The sequence below is a fragment of the Apodemus sylvaticus genome, chromosome 5 (genome assembly GCF_947179515.1).
Source record: "Apodemus sylvaticus chromosome 5, mApoSyl1.1, whole genome shotgun sequence".
In the NCBI taxonomy this organism is placed as follows: Eukaryota; Metazoa; Chordata; class Mammalia; order Rodentia; family Muridae; genus Apodemus; species Apodemus sylvaticus.
The window spans coordinates 104,005,736-104,021,898 of NC_067476.1; positions in this window are offsets into that span (position 1 = coordinate 104,005,736).

The window sequence follows — 16,163 nt, forward strand, 5'->3', positions numbered from 1 at the left end:
TGAGACAGGGTCTTCCCCATGTATCCCTGGTTTCCCTGGAATTCTCTATGTGGATTATACTGGCCTTAAACTCACTGAGCTCTGCCTGCTTCTGCCTCCTGGGTACTGGAATTAAAGGAGCACACAACTACATGTAGTACTACACTTTTTTTTTAATTAAAAAAAAATCAAGCCAGGTGGTGGTGGTGCATGCCTTTAGTGCTGGCACTTGGGAGGCAGAGGCAGGTAGATCACTGAGTATGAGGCCAGCCTGGTAGAGACAAGATGATCTCTGTGAGTTTGAGTCCAGCCTTGTCTACATAACAAGTTCCAGGCTAGTCAGGGTTACATAGTGAAACCATCTCAAAAAAATCAAAATATACATATGCCCTATATTGTAACCACAGCTGGAGCCTAGGTTCTCTGCCCAGACACTTTGGTGTGGCCTTTTACAAGATTATTGGTAAGTTCTCAATATGGAAACTTTGTGAACACTATTTTCAGAACTTGAGTCAAGTGGCTATTGGTCTTGATAATAGCATCGTAGGGGACTTGAAGTTTGACTAGGGTGCAGACCCTAGCCAAAATATTACAGTAGTTAATCCTTGCTAACAGCAGCTTCTTGGCCACAAGAACTTATATTGTTGTCTCTGAGGATTGGAAGAGGTTGTATTAGCTACACTTCTGGGCGGCTGCCTAGACCTCAGCAAGGATGAGCTGTGCAAGTTTTTGACAACTTGACGCCAACCTAGACATATCCAGGAAGAATTAATCTCAGCTAAGTAACTGCCTCTCTCCTATTGGCTAGGGGCATCTCTGTGGGGCATCTTCTTGATTAATTACTGATATGGGAGGGCCCAGACTGCTGTGAGTGGTACTACTCCTGGGCAGGTGGTCCTGGGTAGTTCTCATCTGAGCAAGCCATGGGGAACCAGTTAGTAAGCAGCACCCCTCTCTTCCTGGGTCTGCCTCAGTTTCTGCCTCCAGTCTCCTGCACTGAGTTCTTGCCCTGACTTCCCCTGAGTGGGGTCTGGAAGCTGCAAGCTTTTACTCCTTGGGCTGTTTTTGTTCAGTGTTTATCAGCAATAGAAAATCAAATTAAGATAGCAGCATAGAACAGGAGCACCCTGACACTGTGATAAGACAGGCTCAGGTTTGCTGATCATCTTCCCTCACTAGACTTCTTTACACACAGAGAAAATGGATAGTTTAGTCAAGGAGAGACCCCTCTAGATGGCAGAGACTGACTGATACTTTGAAACATAAAACACCCAGGCTGATATAACTGTGGTAGAGTCTAATGGCCACAAATATCTTGACCCAAGTCTGTTGACCAGGGTGAGTTGGCTTTTGTGCCAGCATAGTCTTCAAAGCCTCACCTTGGAGAAATTCCTGCAGGAAAAAGTCAACCATTTCAGACCCCTTGGTGGGCAGGGGGTAACATACAAACCTTCTCTAGGAACCTGATGAGTAGATCTTCATGGGACTGATAAGTTCAGCTTGGTGAGAGAATTATTTGTCTTTTGCTTTGCCTCTGTGAACTCTAGAGTATCAGAGCCACTTCTGACTTCAGCACTGTTTCCAGGCGACTGCCTAAACCACTGCAGACACCACTGGAACATTCCATGAGTGAATCCCTGGGACCATTAGGCCCTTCTGTTGCCTGGTGTAATCTGTCCTTTGGTGTTTTACTGCAGAAGCAGCTCCATTTTCTCTTATATGTTCCCATGGGTCTTTACTTGACTCTAGTTCTAAGTAGCGATTTATAGTGAGGTTTCCCCCAAAATTTTCCCTGTCTTCTTTCCTTAAAATACTTTCCCATTCTCTTCCCTAAACCCTTGGGCAGCAAGGCAGTTCAGTAGGTAAAGTGTCTACTGCCAAGATTGATGACCTGGCTTCTTCCCCAGAACCTACATGATGGTAGGAGGGAACTAACACCATAAGTTGTTCTCTACCTCCATATGCACATGCGTGTGCTCGAGTGCTTGTGTATGCATGTGCACACACACACATACAAACATACACAGAGCAAAATAAAACAAGGTTTTGTGTATATGTGTGTGCACAGTGTATATATGTGTGTACACACTGTATATATGTGTATGTATACACACCATGTATCAGTGAGATAACAGACAATATTTCTGAAATACATTATGTACATGCATGAAAATGTCATAATGAAGCTCATTATCACATATAATTAATGTGGTAATAAAACAATTTGTATAAAACATTTTACAGATAGGGAAATTGAGGCCCCAGGAAATGAAATGAGCCAACTCATGCCTCCAATGAGTTGAATACAGCACAGGGATTCTCCAAAGCCAGTTAAAAGTTGGGAAGTTAAATCGTCTAATGCATCTTTCGCCAATATTCCCCCCTCTGCCCACCAAAGGCTCCACATCCAGTCTGAAGAGCAAAGGACAGATGGTCTTGGTTGCCCAATGTAGCTGCTGGTGTCAACCCATCCTGCAATGCTCCTGAATGTCTGCCTTTAATTCTGTGACCAATTATAATAAATTATTTCCTTTTCTGTGTACAAGATAGCAAAAACTAAGACAGTTTAGGTTTAAGTCCTGGTTGCATGTTTACTGACTATGTTTACTGGAAGTTTCTAACAACTACATATAGATGAGCCTTCTGCCAGGCATGGTTATGCATGACTGTAATTCAGAGCCTGAAGCAGTGTCATGACTTAAAGACCTTTAAAACAAGTAGTCACTTAATGGTATTCTAGAATCCTAAAGGATTCCAAAATCTGTCTATGCTAAAGAACCTAATTTAAAAATGCATAGTATTTACATTTATGGGGCTGGAGAGATGGCTCAGCGGTTAAGAGCACTGACTGCTCTTCCAGAGGTCCTGAGTTCAAATCCCAGCACCCACATGGTAGCTCACAACCATCTGTAATGAGACCTGATGCCATCTTCTGGGGTGTCTGAAGACAGCTACAGTGTACTTACATATAATAAATAAATAATTAAAAAAAATGCATAGTATTTACATTTATACATATTTTCCTGCATATTTTAAATCATATCTAGATTACCTGTAATACCCAAAATAAAGTAAATGCTACACAGATAGTCTTATATTATCTGTTGTGGAATAACTACCAAAAATTCTGCATATGTTCAGTACAAATGTAACTAAATTTCTTTGGTAGGGACTGGAAGATAGCTCAGTGGTTAAGATTACATATTGCCTGCCACTAAGAAGGCCCCAAGTGTGCTTGCCAGCACATACGCCAGGCAGCTTACAACTACCTATAAGTCCAGCTCAGGGGGATTGGATGCAGCAGCCATCTTCTGACCTCTGAATGACTTCAGATACATATGTATAAACACACATACATACACACATACATAATTTTTAAACTTTTTTCAATTCATAGTTGAATATACAGATATGAAACTCATGGATACAATGAGTTTGCTATATAGATTATGTTACACAGGAATGGGAATGAGAACTCTCCTGTTGTGTGACAAGACCTTTCTTGGGGACACATACAACACACACATCTACTCACCCCAGACAAGAAACCCACAACAGACCAAAGCATTGATAACACCAAAGTCCAATTTGGTGATTCAGTGATTTTTATTGAGGCTGCAGGAATATGGATGAGGGAGCAGGAATGACTCAGAAAGTTGTATCACCAAAATCCATCCCAGCACTGGTCACAGCTCACAAAGCTGGAAACCTTGAGCATTCTGCACAGCCTACAGACAGCTCAATGGGTTGGCAAGTGTTCTTCCTAGATACCTCTTTTGGTCTAAACCTCTTCCAGGCACCTGGTCTTGTCTGAGAGTCTTCTTTATAGCTCGGTTTTCTGACTCTGAAATGTACTCTCATCTTTTATTATTCTCAGAAGGAGGGGCCTAATGAATTTGGTCAGTTTCAGGGACTTCCTGAAGCTATGTTGAATTTTTTACCTTCCTGCTTAGGAAGCTTCCTGCAGAATGCAATGTTTCAAACCTTGGAGGAAACTATTAGACAACATCACCTAACTCAAAATGAGACTCAGCTTGGTAGCCCACATGATATTGTAGTAAGCAGCTGGTAGGTAATCTTTCTGCTAAGGATGCAGCAGACTAAGCTAAGGGTTGGAATAAGTGTATTAGGCTGGGCATGTTGAGTATTGCTTATAGTTAAGCAAGGTCCAACAACAACAAGACAAACTTTAACCTAAGGTAGTCAAAGAATAGAAGAAGCAAACTAAAGTTATAGGGGTTCAGAGGAAAGGCAAAATCATGTGTCCTGCTAAAATGAAATGAAATGCTTGAGGGGAGGGGATTGGAATACTGTGATGTGGTGGTTGGGATGGATAGCCAGCCAAAGGAGTTAAGAACTCTGAACGTCACTGGACAGAACCTCCCACAAGGTGACCCCTGCCTGACAAGACTGAATGCCAACCTAAGGTGCAATTATTTCTCTCCTTCTTGCGTTGTCTTCTGTAACTATTTTGAACTACTTATTGCTTACTGCATAACGAAGCATTCCACACGTTTTCCAGATCCTTTGTAGTCAGATGAGTTCAGGTGATTCATTCCTTCCAGTGGATTGTGCCTAACCAATGAATTTAAGAGCTAACCAATACCTTAAGAAACTGCATGTTGGGACAGTGTCAGGAGAGCAAAGCAACCTGAGGCTCAAAATTACCTCATGTCCTTTGTGGTTGAGCTTCATTAAATATAAGTCACCTAGTCCTCTTTTTTGTTTTTTGTTTTTTTTTTTTAGTTAGCTTTTTTTTTAAAAAAAAATTATTGGTAATTTTATTTACTTACATTTCAAATGTTATCCCCCTTTCCAGTTTCCCCTCCACAAGCCCCCTGTCCCATAACCCCTTCCCCTGCTTCTGAGTCTGCTCCCCACCCACCCACCCACTCACTCCCAGTTCACTGCTCTAGCATTCCCCCACACTGGGGCATCGAGCCTCCATAGGACCAAGGGCCTCTCCTCCCATTAATGCCAGATAAGACAACCCTCTGCTACATATGCGGCTGGAGCCATGGCTCCCTCCATGTCATAGTAGCCTTATTTATAATAGCCAGATGCTGGAAACAACCCCTATGTCCCTCAACAGAGGAATGGATACAGAAAATGTGGTACATTTTATTAGCTTTAAAATTTCAGATTTTCATTTACTTTTTGTGGGAGTGGGGCACTTGAGCCATAGTGGCGGTCACATGTGGAAGACAACTTTGGGAGTCAGTTCTCTCCTTCCAATGTGTGGGGCTCTGGGGTCAGACTCAGGTTTTGTTAGATTTAGCAGCAGGTATGTTTACCCACTGAACTATCCAGCTGTGATGGTTAATCTGGTTGCTAACTTGACAGGATGTAGAATCACTGAAGACACAAGTGTCAGGGCATGTTATTAGAAGCGGGTGTCTAGATGGGGTTCAGTGAGTTGGGAAGACTCACCCTGCATGCAATGGCACTATTCCATGGGCTCGGCTCCTGAATGCACGAGAGGGAGCAGCAAGCTGTGCCTCAGCATTCATAACTATCTGCTGCCTGGACGAGAGCACGTGTGACCAGCAGCAAGCTCTGCTCTTCCCAACACCCCTTCCCCACTGCAAACCAAAGTAAACATGCCCTCCCTTAAGTTACTTCTTTCTAATCATAGCAGTCAGAAAGGTAATTCATATCAGCACTGTCACCACATTAGTAGGTTTATCCTCTCCCTCTGCCTTTATGCCGTGTGACAGTCAGTTTGAAGGTCAAGTAGCCTTAGGACGCCCTAAGAGGACAACTATACCTGATGGCCCTAAATGATAGGATATGGGAAGACCCACCCCAGATGTGGAGGGCACCAGACTACAAAGAGCATGCTGGTAGACGATTCTCCGTCTTCTGCTCACTGGATCTTCACTCTTGTCACTGAGTTGATTTACCCCACTGCTGCCACCGCCCATTTCTTTGTTAATATCAGAACGAGCAGCTTCAGGCTTCCATCACTTACTGCAGACCAGCAGCTCTCCAGGAACTTTCTAGGTTTTCAGTGTCAGACTGGGAGTGTTTAGGTACCTACCCTTACAGACTGAGTTACCGCCATGTCTGGGCTCTCCCATGAAAGACATCCACTGGGTGACTATTCCAACTGCTGGGCATCCTGCCCCAAGGATAAAGCAACTGCCAAGGACTCAGACTTTCAGGTGTGAGACAATGTAATAGTTTAACATAAGCTGATTTAACAAATACAGATTTAATAAACAATTTATTATTATTATTGTTGTTGTTGTTGTTGTTGTTATTAAATCTTTTTTTTTTACAGTCCAGTCATTATCCCCCTCCTGGTCTATCCTCCAACAGTTCCTCATCCCATTCCTCCTCCTCCATCTCCAAGAGGATGTTCCCTACCCCCAACCACCAGCCCTCCCCACTACCTGGGGCCTCAAGTCTCTCAAAGGTTAGATGCATCATCTTTCACTGAGGCCAAACCAGGCATATGGTTTGAGGTTTCTGCCGTATATGTGTTGAGGGCCTCATATCAGCTAGTGAACGCTGCCTGGTTGGTGGCTCAGTGTTTGAGAGACCTCAGGAATCCTGGATAGTTAGCTGGTCTTCCTATGGGGTTGCCCTCCTCCTCAGCTTCTTCCAGCATTTAAGGCTAGAATAAATATTATATATATATATGAAATGCCAGGTGGTGGTGGTATCATACCTTTAATCCCAGCACTCAGGAGACAGAAGCAGATGGATCTTAAGATTTTGAGCCCAACCTGGCCTACAAAGTGAGTTCCAGGCTTCCAGCGCAGGTTTCCAGACAGAAACCCTGTCTCGAAAAACCTCATATATAATATTATCCATGTTTGTATTTTGATATTATATCTCTGAATTCTAAGTTCCTTTACATCACTTTTAGTTTGATGACCATAACTATCTATAATTCATGTATCTATAAAATATCTAAAGCCAGGCATAGTGGTATAGACATGTAATCCCAGCACTTGGGAGGTGAAGAAGGAGAAAGAGTTCAAAGACATCCTTGGCTATAGAGCTAGTTTGAAGATAAGCTGAGCTACATATGGCCCTGTCTCAAAAAAATTAAGAGAGAGCTGGTGAAATGGCTCAGTTGGCAGAGACTGCCGTCAAGCCTGATGACCTGAATCCAGTCCCCAGGACTGTCATAGTAGAAAGAAAAAAGTCATTCCTGCAAGTTTTCCTCTGACCTCCTCACATACACTGTGGTATGCAAATATCATCCCATACTAAATAAATAATTTTTTTTTTTGGTTTTTTAGAGACAGGGTTTCTCTGTATAGTCTTGGCTGTCCTGGAACTCACTCTGTAGACCAGGCTGGCCTCAAACTCAGAAATCCGCCTGCCTCTGCCTCCCAGAGTGCTGGAATTAAAGGCATGCACCACCAACACCTGGGTCCAACATTTTTTAATTTAAAAAAATCTGGACATGGTGGCCCTGCTTATAATTCTTGCACTTGGGAGGTGGAGGCTGAAGTATCAGAATTTAACATCAGTCCCATACATATGAGTTTGAGGTCAGTTTGAGGCCTCCATGAGGACCTGTGTTGTTGGGTTTTAAATTTTTAAAATTTTGTGAATGTGGGCATGTGTACATGAGTTCAAGTGCTCACATATGCCAAAAGAAGGTGTTGGGTCCCCAAAGATGGATTACATGTGGATCTAGTTCCCTAGAATGGGAACTAGAACCTAACTTGAGTTCTGGACAAGACCAAGTAGGTATATTTGAGTACTAAGCCATCTCTCCAGGCCCCTGGTTTTGTTTGCTAAAAAAGAGAAGTGGTTATAGTGGCAAATGCCTTTAAACCCCAGCACTCAGAACGGAGCTTGAGGCCAGTTCACTGTCTGTATATAAGGAGTTCTAGACCAGCCGATGCTGCATAGACCTTATCTCAAGAGGAAGGGGAGCAATATGGTTGAGAGGGGAAAGGTAGGTACCTGCCACCAAGTCTGAGGACTGAGTTGGATAGGCAGGTCTTATTTGGTAAAAAGAGAGAACTGGTTCCTGTATGTTGCCCTCTGACTTCAACATGCATGCTGTGACACTGACACAGGATATGCATATATTAAATAAATAAATAAATAAATAAATAAATAAATAAATAATGTTTTTAATTGTTTTGTTTTCGAGATAGTTTCTCTCTATTTAGCCATGGCTATCCTGGAACTTGCTATTTAGACCAGGCCAGCCTTGAACTGCCTGCCTCTGCCCCCCCAGTGTTGTGCTCCAGTACTGGGATTAAAGGCATGTGCCACCATGCTCATCAATAATTGTAATTTTTCAAAAGAGAGAGAAAGAGTAAATTTGCCTTGACCTAGTGTGATCCTAGTAGGGGCAACATTACCAGGTTACCAGCAAGCACCAGTACTTCTGGTTTTGACTTTCTCCCTGAGATGAGAACCCAGGCTATGCACATGTCAGATAAGCACTTATATTCTGAGTCATATTCTTAGCCTTAAAATCAATATTTTCTTTGCAAATAAAAGATCTCCTGTAAAAGACCTCAGAGCTAAGCATAGAGAGGGTTGCTGAGGATTCACAGCACTTTACCCTGGACTAGAAAACCAAGGGCCTAGGAATGTATCTCAGTGGAAGAGTACCTGCATAGCTTGTGCAAATCTCCAGATTTGACCCCTGGTAGCATTAGAAGAAACAGGAGGTGGAGAGGAAAAGGAAAGTGTAGGGTTCCATAGCTGCCTGCAGTTATTACGAAGTGGGTTTCTGGAACAGAAGCTGAGGAATAAATAGGGAAGAGGGGCGAAAAGAAGTATGGCTAAGACAATATTCACTGATCAAAGCCAGAAACTTTAATGGCGCCAGACCTTTTAACAGTTTGGGCAAACCCTTCCCCCCAGACTCCAGGCTGAGTTCCGGTGGAAGTTGTCTAGCTTCTCTTGGAGGTCCTCGTCTTGACTGCTCCGGCAGCTGGGTGGGTCACCTGTTTAATTCAGGAATTCCTAGACCTGGAGGAACAATGAATTTAACCTTTACTTCGAGCACTCGGCCCTAGGTGGAGCAGGATCCTGGCTATCTGGGAGAAGTTAACCTTGACCAAAGTCAAACTTTGACCAAGTGCAAGACTGCCCCAATATGGCTCTGTACAGGAAAGTTTGAAGGAATAGTAATTAAGTTCAGTATGGGATATATTACACATTATATACCTAAGGGAAGCCAAATGCAGATGTTTAGCAGGCAGCTGAGTATTTCCCCTGGAGCTACTGAGAGGTCTGGCAAGAAAATGGAATTGGAGGTCATTGGCATACATCACATGGTAGTTGAAACAATATCGACAGACCAGGCAGTTTACGCAAGACTGAAGAATTGCACCAGAATCCCAAGACTCCATGGTAGAACTGATTCCAGAAAATCGTCCTTTGACCTCCACATACCTCCATGGTATGTGTGCACATGCATACACACTCTGGCATACAATAATAATAATAAATAATAATAAATGGCCTTACTCAGCTCAGCACTAGAACCTGTGTATTATCATACTGACTTGCCAGGCAAGATGTGATCACTGGTACAATAGTGAGATGAAGGTTACGGAAAAGAACAACTGTAGGGAGTGGTTCTGATGCTCTGACCAGGAATGAGCACTGAAGGTCCTGTTTCCCAGTTGGTTTTTTTGTTTTTGTTTTTGTTTTTGGGGGGGGTGTTTTTTGAGACAGGGTTTCTCTGTGTAGCCCTGGATGTTCTGGAACTCACTCTGTAGACCAGGCTGGCCTCAAACTCAGAAATCCTGGGATTAAAGGTGTGAGACACCACTGCCCTGCTCCCCCACTTGGTTGCTGTTGTTGGTGGTGGTTTTTTTGGGTTTAGTTTTTTTGAGACAGGGTTTCTCTGTATAGCCCTGGCTGTCCTGGAACTCACTCTGTAGACCAGGCTGGCTTTGAACTCAGAAATCTGCCTGCCTCTGCCTCCCAAGTGCTGGGATTAAAGGTGTGAGCCACCACTGCCCTGCTCCCTAGTTGGTTCTTGATCGATCAATAAAGATGCTAGTGGCCAATGGCTGGGCAGAAGAGGCAGAACTTCCAGGTTCCTGCAGGCAGGCAAGCAGATGCAGAGGAGGGAAAATGATTCACCGTGCTTTGGAGGGAGAAAGAGCCATCAGCCATGTGAGATCTTGCTTGAGTGGCCACTCGTCACTTCCCTGATCGAACCTGAGCTAGCAGGTGGGAAATTAGAAGCACACTAAGCTAAGGGCAGATTTAGTCCTTTTGAGCTAGGACTAAAGGACTCAACTGAAGTTGAGGGCGTGTTTAGGGTGCTGAGCTAGAGCAGAAAATGGTGTGGTAGCCGACAGAGGCTAGAAGAGACAGCTACTGAGCTAAAGCATATAAAAAATAAGCTAATATGTGTGGTGTCTGAGCAGGGCTAGTAGTGTGGTCTGCCTGGAACTTAAAGCGTGGTAGTAGAAACTACACACTACAAGCAACTGCTTTCAGATTGGATATGAACCCTGATCCACTGGAGGGAATTCATGCCTGGTACTGTAAACATGGTCAAAATTTCATGACTTGGGAGGTCACAGGCTTTAGGGCAGAACCTACTACTATTGTTTTGCTAAATGGATGTGATGCCAATATACCATGTAAACATTGTCTTTATACCTATAGATTAGTGCTGCTCTGAACACTGGCCAGAGAAGCCTTATTCTTCAGGGGGCAGCAACATAGAGACTCATAAACAGTAAAAATGCTGAGATTATGTGACTGCTGCATGCTCAGGCATAAATGGGATGAATATATATCAGCCTCCTAACACAAGACTCAGAGGACACTGTGAAAGATGGGATTGAAAGAATGTAGCGCTAGAAGATGAGGAGGACTGTTCAGAAATGCTTTGTTTTAGACTACACATGACGGTTGCCCTAATGAACCCACTGCAGCTATGGTTACCTGGACAGGATCAACATCGGCCAGCAAGGCAGCATTGCAGCAGGCAGCACTAGTTAGATTTAATGGGTTAGAAGGAAGGAAGGAAGGAAGGAAGGAAGGAAGGAAGGAAGGAAGGAAGGAAGGAACGAACGAACGAACGAACGAACGAACGAACGAACGAACAAACGAACAGTGGGAGGATGGGGTGTAGGAGTATGCCCAGGAGGACTGACAGGAAGAACTGGAGGTGGATATGATCAAGATACATTGTATATGTCCATAACATTGTCAATAAATAAATAAAAATGACTAGCAAGATGGCTCAGCCTATAAGAGTGCTGCTCCCCGTGCCCAGCAGCTCACATATCCTGTAACTCTGGCTCTGGTCTCTGTAGGCACCTGCACCCACATGTGCATATCCATGCACAGACACCTACACATAATTAAAAACTTGTAAATCTTTAAAAATATTTTTTAAAAACTTTTTTTTTTGAGACAGGGTTTCTCTGTGTAGATGTGACTGCCTTAGAACTTCCTCTATATACCTGGCTGACCTAGAACTCACAGAGATCTGCCTGGGATAAAAGACCTGCACCATCACCACCACCACCACCTGGTGATTTCTTTCTTTTTTAAGACATGGTCTTCCTACTTATATAGCCCTGGGTGTCCTAGAACTTGCAATGTAGATCAGGCTAGCCTCAAACTCAGAGAGATATATGCCTTCTGAGTACCAAAATTAAAAGTATGTACCACCATGCCTGGCTTAATAATACCTTTTTTTAAAGTTAGACCAAACTAATTGAAGATCGTTTAATGGACCATAAAGTTAATGCTTGTTAAGAAGATGGTTGTAGGGGCTAGAGAGATGGCTCAGCGGTTAAGAGCACCAACTGCTCTTCCAGAGGTCCTGAGTTCAAATCCCAGCAACCACATGGTGGCTCGCAACCATCGGTGATGGGATCTGATGCCCTCTTCTGGAGTGTCTGAAGACAGCTACACTGTACTTAGACATAACAACAAATAAATCTTTAAAAAAAAAAAAAAGAAGAAGAAGAAGATGGTTGTAGGGGGTGGAGAGATGGCTCAGCGGTCCAAAGGTCATGAGTTCAAACCCCAGCAATCACATGGTAGCTCACAATCATCCGTAATGAGATCTGCCCCCCCCCTCTTCTGGGGTGTCTGAAGACAGCTATAGTGTACTTACATATAATAAATAAATCTTTAAAAAAAGAAGAAGAATATGGTTGCAACAAAAGTAGGGAGGGAATGTTTTTAAGGAGAGTGAAAACCATCCAAAAAAAAACTTTAAAAGAGGTCATGCAGCCAAAGAACAATCCTAATGAAGATATGTGGTTAAGACAATTTGTGATGGCTTTGAAGCTTGTTTACTTAGCCCTTCTGGAATCCATCCCAAGTACTATTTTCCTTCTCTTGTTCTATTTGAACAACAAGAAATCTGCATGAGATTTGGAAAGAAGGAGTGAAGTCTTAGAGACTTCTGGTGGGGCATGCCAGTATTCTCAGCACTTAGGAGACTGACACAGGAGGGTCTGGAGGTCAAGACTAGCCAGGGCTATATAGTAAGACCCTGTCTCAAACAAAAAAATCAGATACCAAAGTAGAGAAGGTCAGAAGGTGGGAGAAGAGGCCTCAATTAGTCAGTCCTCTTTTAAGAGAGGAAGAAAAATATGGAGCCACCACAACCCACCTTCTACTCCATTTACTTCTAACTCACATTACAGGGGCTTAAGATTTCTGTCATTGGGGGGGGGGGGCTGGAGAGATGGCTCAGTGGTTAAATACACTGACTGCTCTTCCAGAGGTCCTGAGTTTAGTTCTCAGCAACCACATGGTGGCTCACAACCATCTAGAATGAGATTGGATGCGCTCTTCTGGTGTGTTTGAAGAGAGTGATATTGTACTCATATACATAAAAATAAATAAATAAATAAATAAATAAATAAATAAATAAATAAATAAAATCCTAAGCCTTCTGCTCCTGGAAAAAGCAAAGCCAGAACAAGAAGTAAAAAAAAAATATTTCTATCATGGAAGCTGGGTGTGGTGGCACATACCTTTAATCTTGCACTCAGGAGGTAGAGACAGTAGAATCTCTGTGAGTTTGATGCCAGCCTGGTATACATAGCAATACTCTGGACAGCTGGGAGTACATAGAGAGACCCTATCTCAAAACAAAACACAACACAACAAAACAAAATGAAAAAAAGAAAAGTCCTAACAAGACTGGAACAGTGGCTCAGCAGTTACAACACTGGCTGCTCTTCCAGAAGACCTGGGTTCAATTTCCAGTACCTATATGGCTTACAACTGCCTGTAAACCCAGTTCCAGAAGATCTGACACCCTCCTCTAACCCTAAAGGAAGCAAGGCACATACATGCATTCATAAGCATAAATAAATTTTAAAAATTCTATTATGGTTCTGAGTTTGTTATTCCACCTGGAGGAAGTCTCAAATGGGTATGATGGTAGGTACATGGCTTTAACTCCAGCATTCCAGAGGCACAGGCAAGCAGATCTCTCTGTAAGTTCCAGGCCAGCCAGGACTAAATAGCAATACTCTGTCCCAAAAACCAAAACAAAATAAAACCGACAACAAACATACAAACAGTTTAGACAAGGGCCATTTTCTTTCTTTTAGACAGGTTCTCATGTACTTCAGACTGGCTTTGAACTTGACATGTAGCTGAGGATAGCTTTGACTTTTTCACTTTTTGCTTTGACCTTCTAAGTGCTAGGATTATAGGTGCACTCTAACCATAACAGTTTTATATAGTGATGAGGATCAAACCCAGACTTTCCATACTAGGCAAACACTCTATCAATTTACATCCCCAACATAAGAAAATTCATTTTTTAATAAATTGCTGTTAAGGGACTAGAGAGATGGAGTGTCAGTTAAGAATTCTTATGGCTCTGCTGGACAGTGGTGGCACACACCTTTAATCCTAGCACTTGGGAGGCAGAGGCAGGCGGATTTCTGAGTTTGAGGCCAACCTGTTGAGTTTCCAACTCACACACTGGGAGACTCAATCACCTGCTCCAACACACACACACACTTCTTTTTTTAAAAAGGAATTCCAGTTACTACTTATTCAAGGAATAAGACATGCCTGATAATCATAGCTCTCAGGAGGTAGACACTGGTCTCTCTGAGTTCAAGGCCAACCTGGTCTACAGACCAAGTTCCAATACTTAGAACACATGAGTTCACACACAAAAAGAAGTAAATAAGTAATTTAATAAATAAATGAAATAAACTGAGAGCTAGAAAATGTATATTCAAGTTGATTTTTGTGACACATGTCTATATCATTACAGTATTTGGAGGCAGAGTGATAGCAAGAGCCAACACCATGCCCTTAGTTCATATAACCACCCAAGCAGGAGATTATAAACTTGATGGTCTCTGTTTTAGCTCTCAGAGAAAGATCTCCCAAAAGAAATAAAACACCAGAAGGTACAATGTGGCTGAGCCAGTCCCTGGCTCAATGTTTACCTCTTGATGCCCTGTTTCTCTCTCTCCTGAGTCCTGAGGTTACAAGGATGTGCCACCACATCCAACTATGTTGGTTCTTGATTTCAGGAAAGCCTCCTGGTGAGATGGTCCTGGTGAGATGGTTCAGCTGTGAAGATGCCCTGAGCTCAATTCTCAATAGTGGCCTTCTCTCCTCCACTCATGCTTTATGGTATTCACACAGACATACAAAATAAATTAACAAATACACAAATCTAATAAAAAGAAAACCAGAGACAGGCGACTGTGAGCGGCTGGCGTTCTTCAATTGGTCAGAGCTAACCACTGCTAGGCGGGCTGCAGCAGCCTGACACATGCCCCAGTAGAGCAAAGATGGTGGACTGGAACAGCGCCATTGTTGCGGGCGTGTGCAGTGCCCTCTCTCTTCATTAGATACTTCCGACCGGCAGAGTGACCCCCAACTTCAAGAACAGGCTCCAAGAATGAAGAAAGAAACAGAAGCTTGCTAAGGAGAGAGCTGGGCTTTCCAAGTTACCTGATTTAAAAGAAGCTGAAGCTGTTCAGAACTTCTTCCTTGAAGAGAAACAGTTTGGTGAAGAGTTATTAGCACAAGGTGACTATGAGAAGGGTGGGGACCACCTGACAAAAGCCATTGCTGTGTGTGGACAGCTTAAGCAGCTGCTGCAAGGTTTACAGCAGACTCTTCCACCACCAGTGTTCCAGATGCTTCTGACCAAGCTTCCAACCATTAGTCAGAGAATTGTAAGTGCTCAGATCTTGGCTGAAGATGTGGAATGAGTCAGATACCAACATGATGAAATCTCAGTAAAATAACTTAACAGTTAGCTTGGAAGCTGATCAGCTCTGGGGGAATAAGGGCAAATTGTACTTGTCATGAACTGTCCCACACTGACATATGCCAATGTGAATGTGAACTTTGGTAGATTCATTGTCTGTTCTATTTATTTTTCGAGTGAAAAGTATTTTGATAGAGTTTTTCATTTTATAAATACACTGAATTAACAAAAAAAAAGAAAAAGAAAACCTTTGTATATATAGTTTGGACACATAGTTCATATAACATGAAATATTTTTTTAAGTATTTATTTTATGAGTACACCATTGCTCTCTTCAGACACACCAGAATGGGGGATCAGATCCCATTACAGATGGTTGTGAACCACCATGTGGTTGGTGAAAATTCAACTCAGGATCTCTGGAAGAGCAGTCAGTGCCCTTAACTGCTGAGCCATCTCTCCAGCCCAACATGAAATATTTTAAAGTATACAGTTCAGTGTTTTGTCTTCCTTTTTGGTTCTTGCTTTCTTTATGTGTGGGGTGGGTGGGAGTGGTGCATGCATGAGTGCTTGTATGTGTACAGGCATACATATGTACAGCCATATACCCACACACACATCAACATCGAACGCCTTCCTCTATCACTTTCCACTTCATCCTTTTTTGAGACAGGGACTGTAAATGAAACTGGAACTCAGCTTTGGTTGGAGTGGCTGGCAAGTGAAGCTCTTGGATTTACTTGTCTGCCTCTCAGAACTTGAATCACAGACATGCTGCCATGTCTGGCTTCCGTGTGGGTGCTGGGACATGAACTTACATCCTCATGCTTGTTCAACAAGCGCTTTATCAACCAAGCTATCTCCCCATCCTGTTCTTAAGACAAGGTCTTACTAGCCACAGAGTTCAAGCCAGCCTGGGCTACATAGTAAGTTCTAGTCCAGCATAGGCAATGGAGTAAAACTCTGTCTCAAAAGGAAAAAAAAGTTTTCAATTAAAAAATAAAAATGGGAG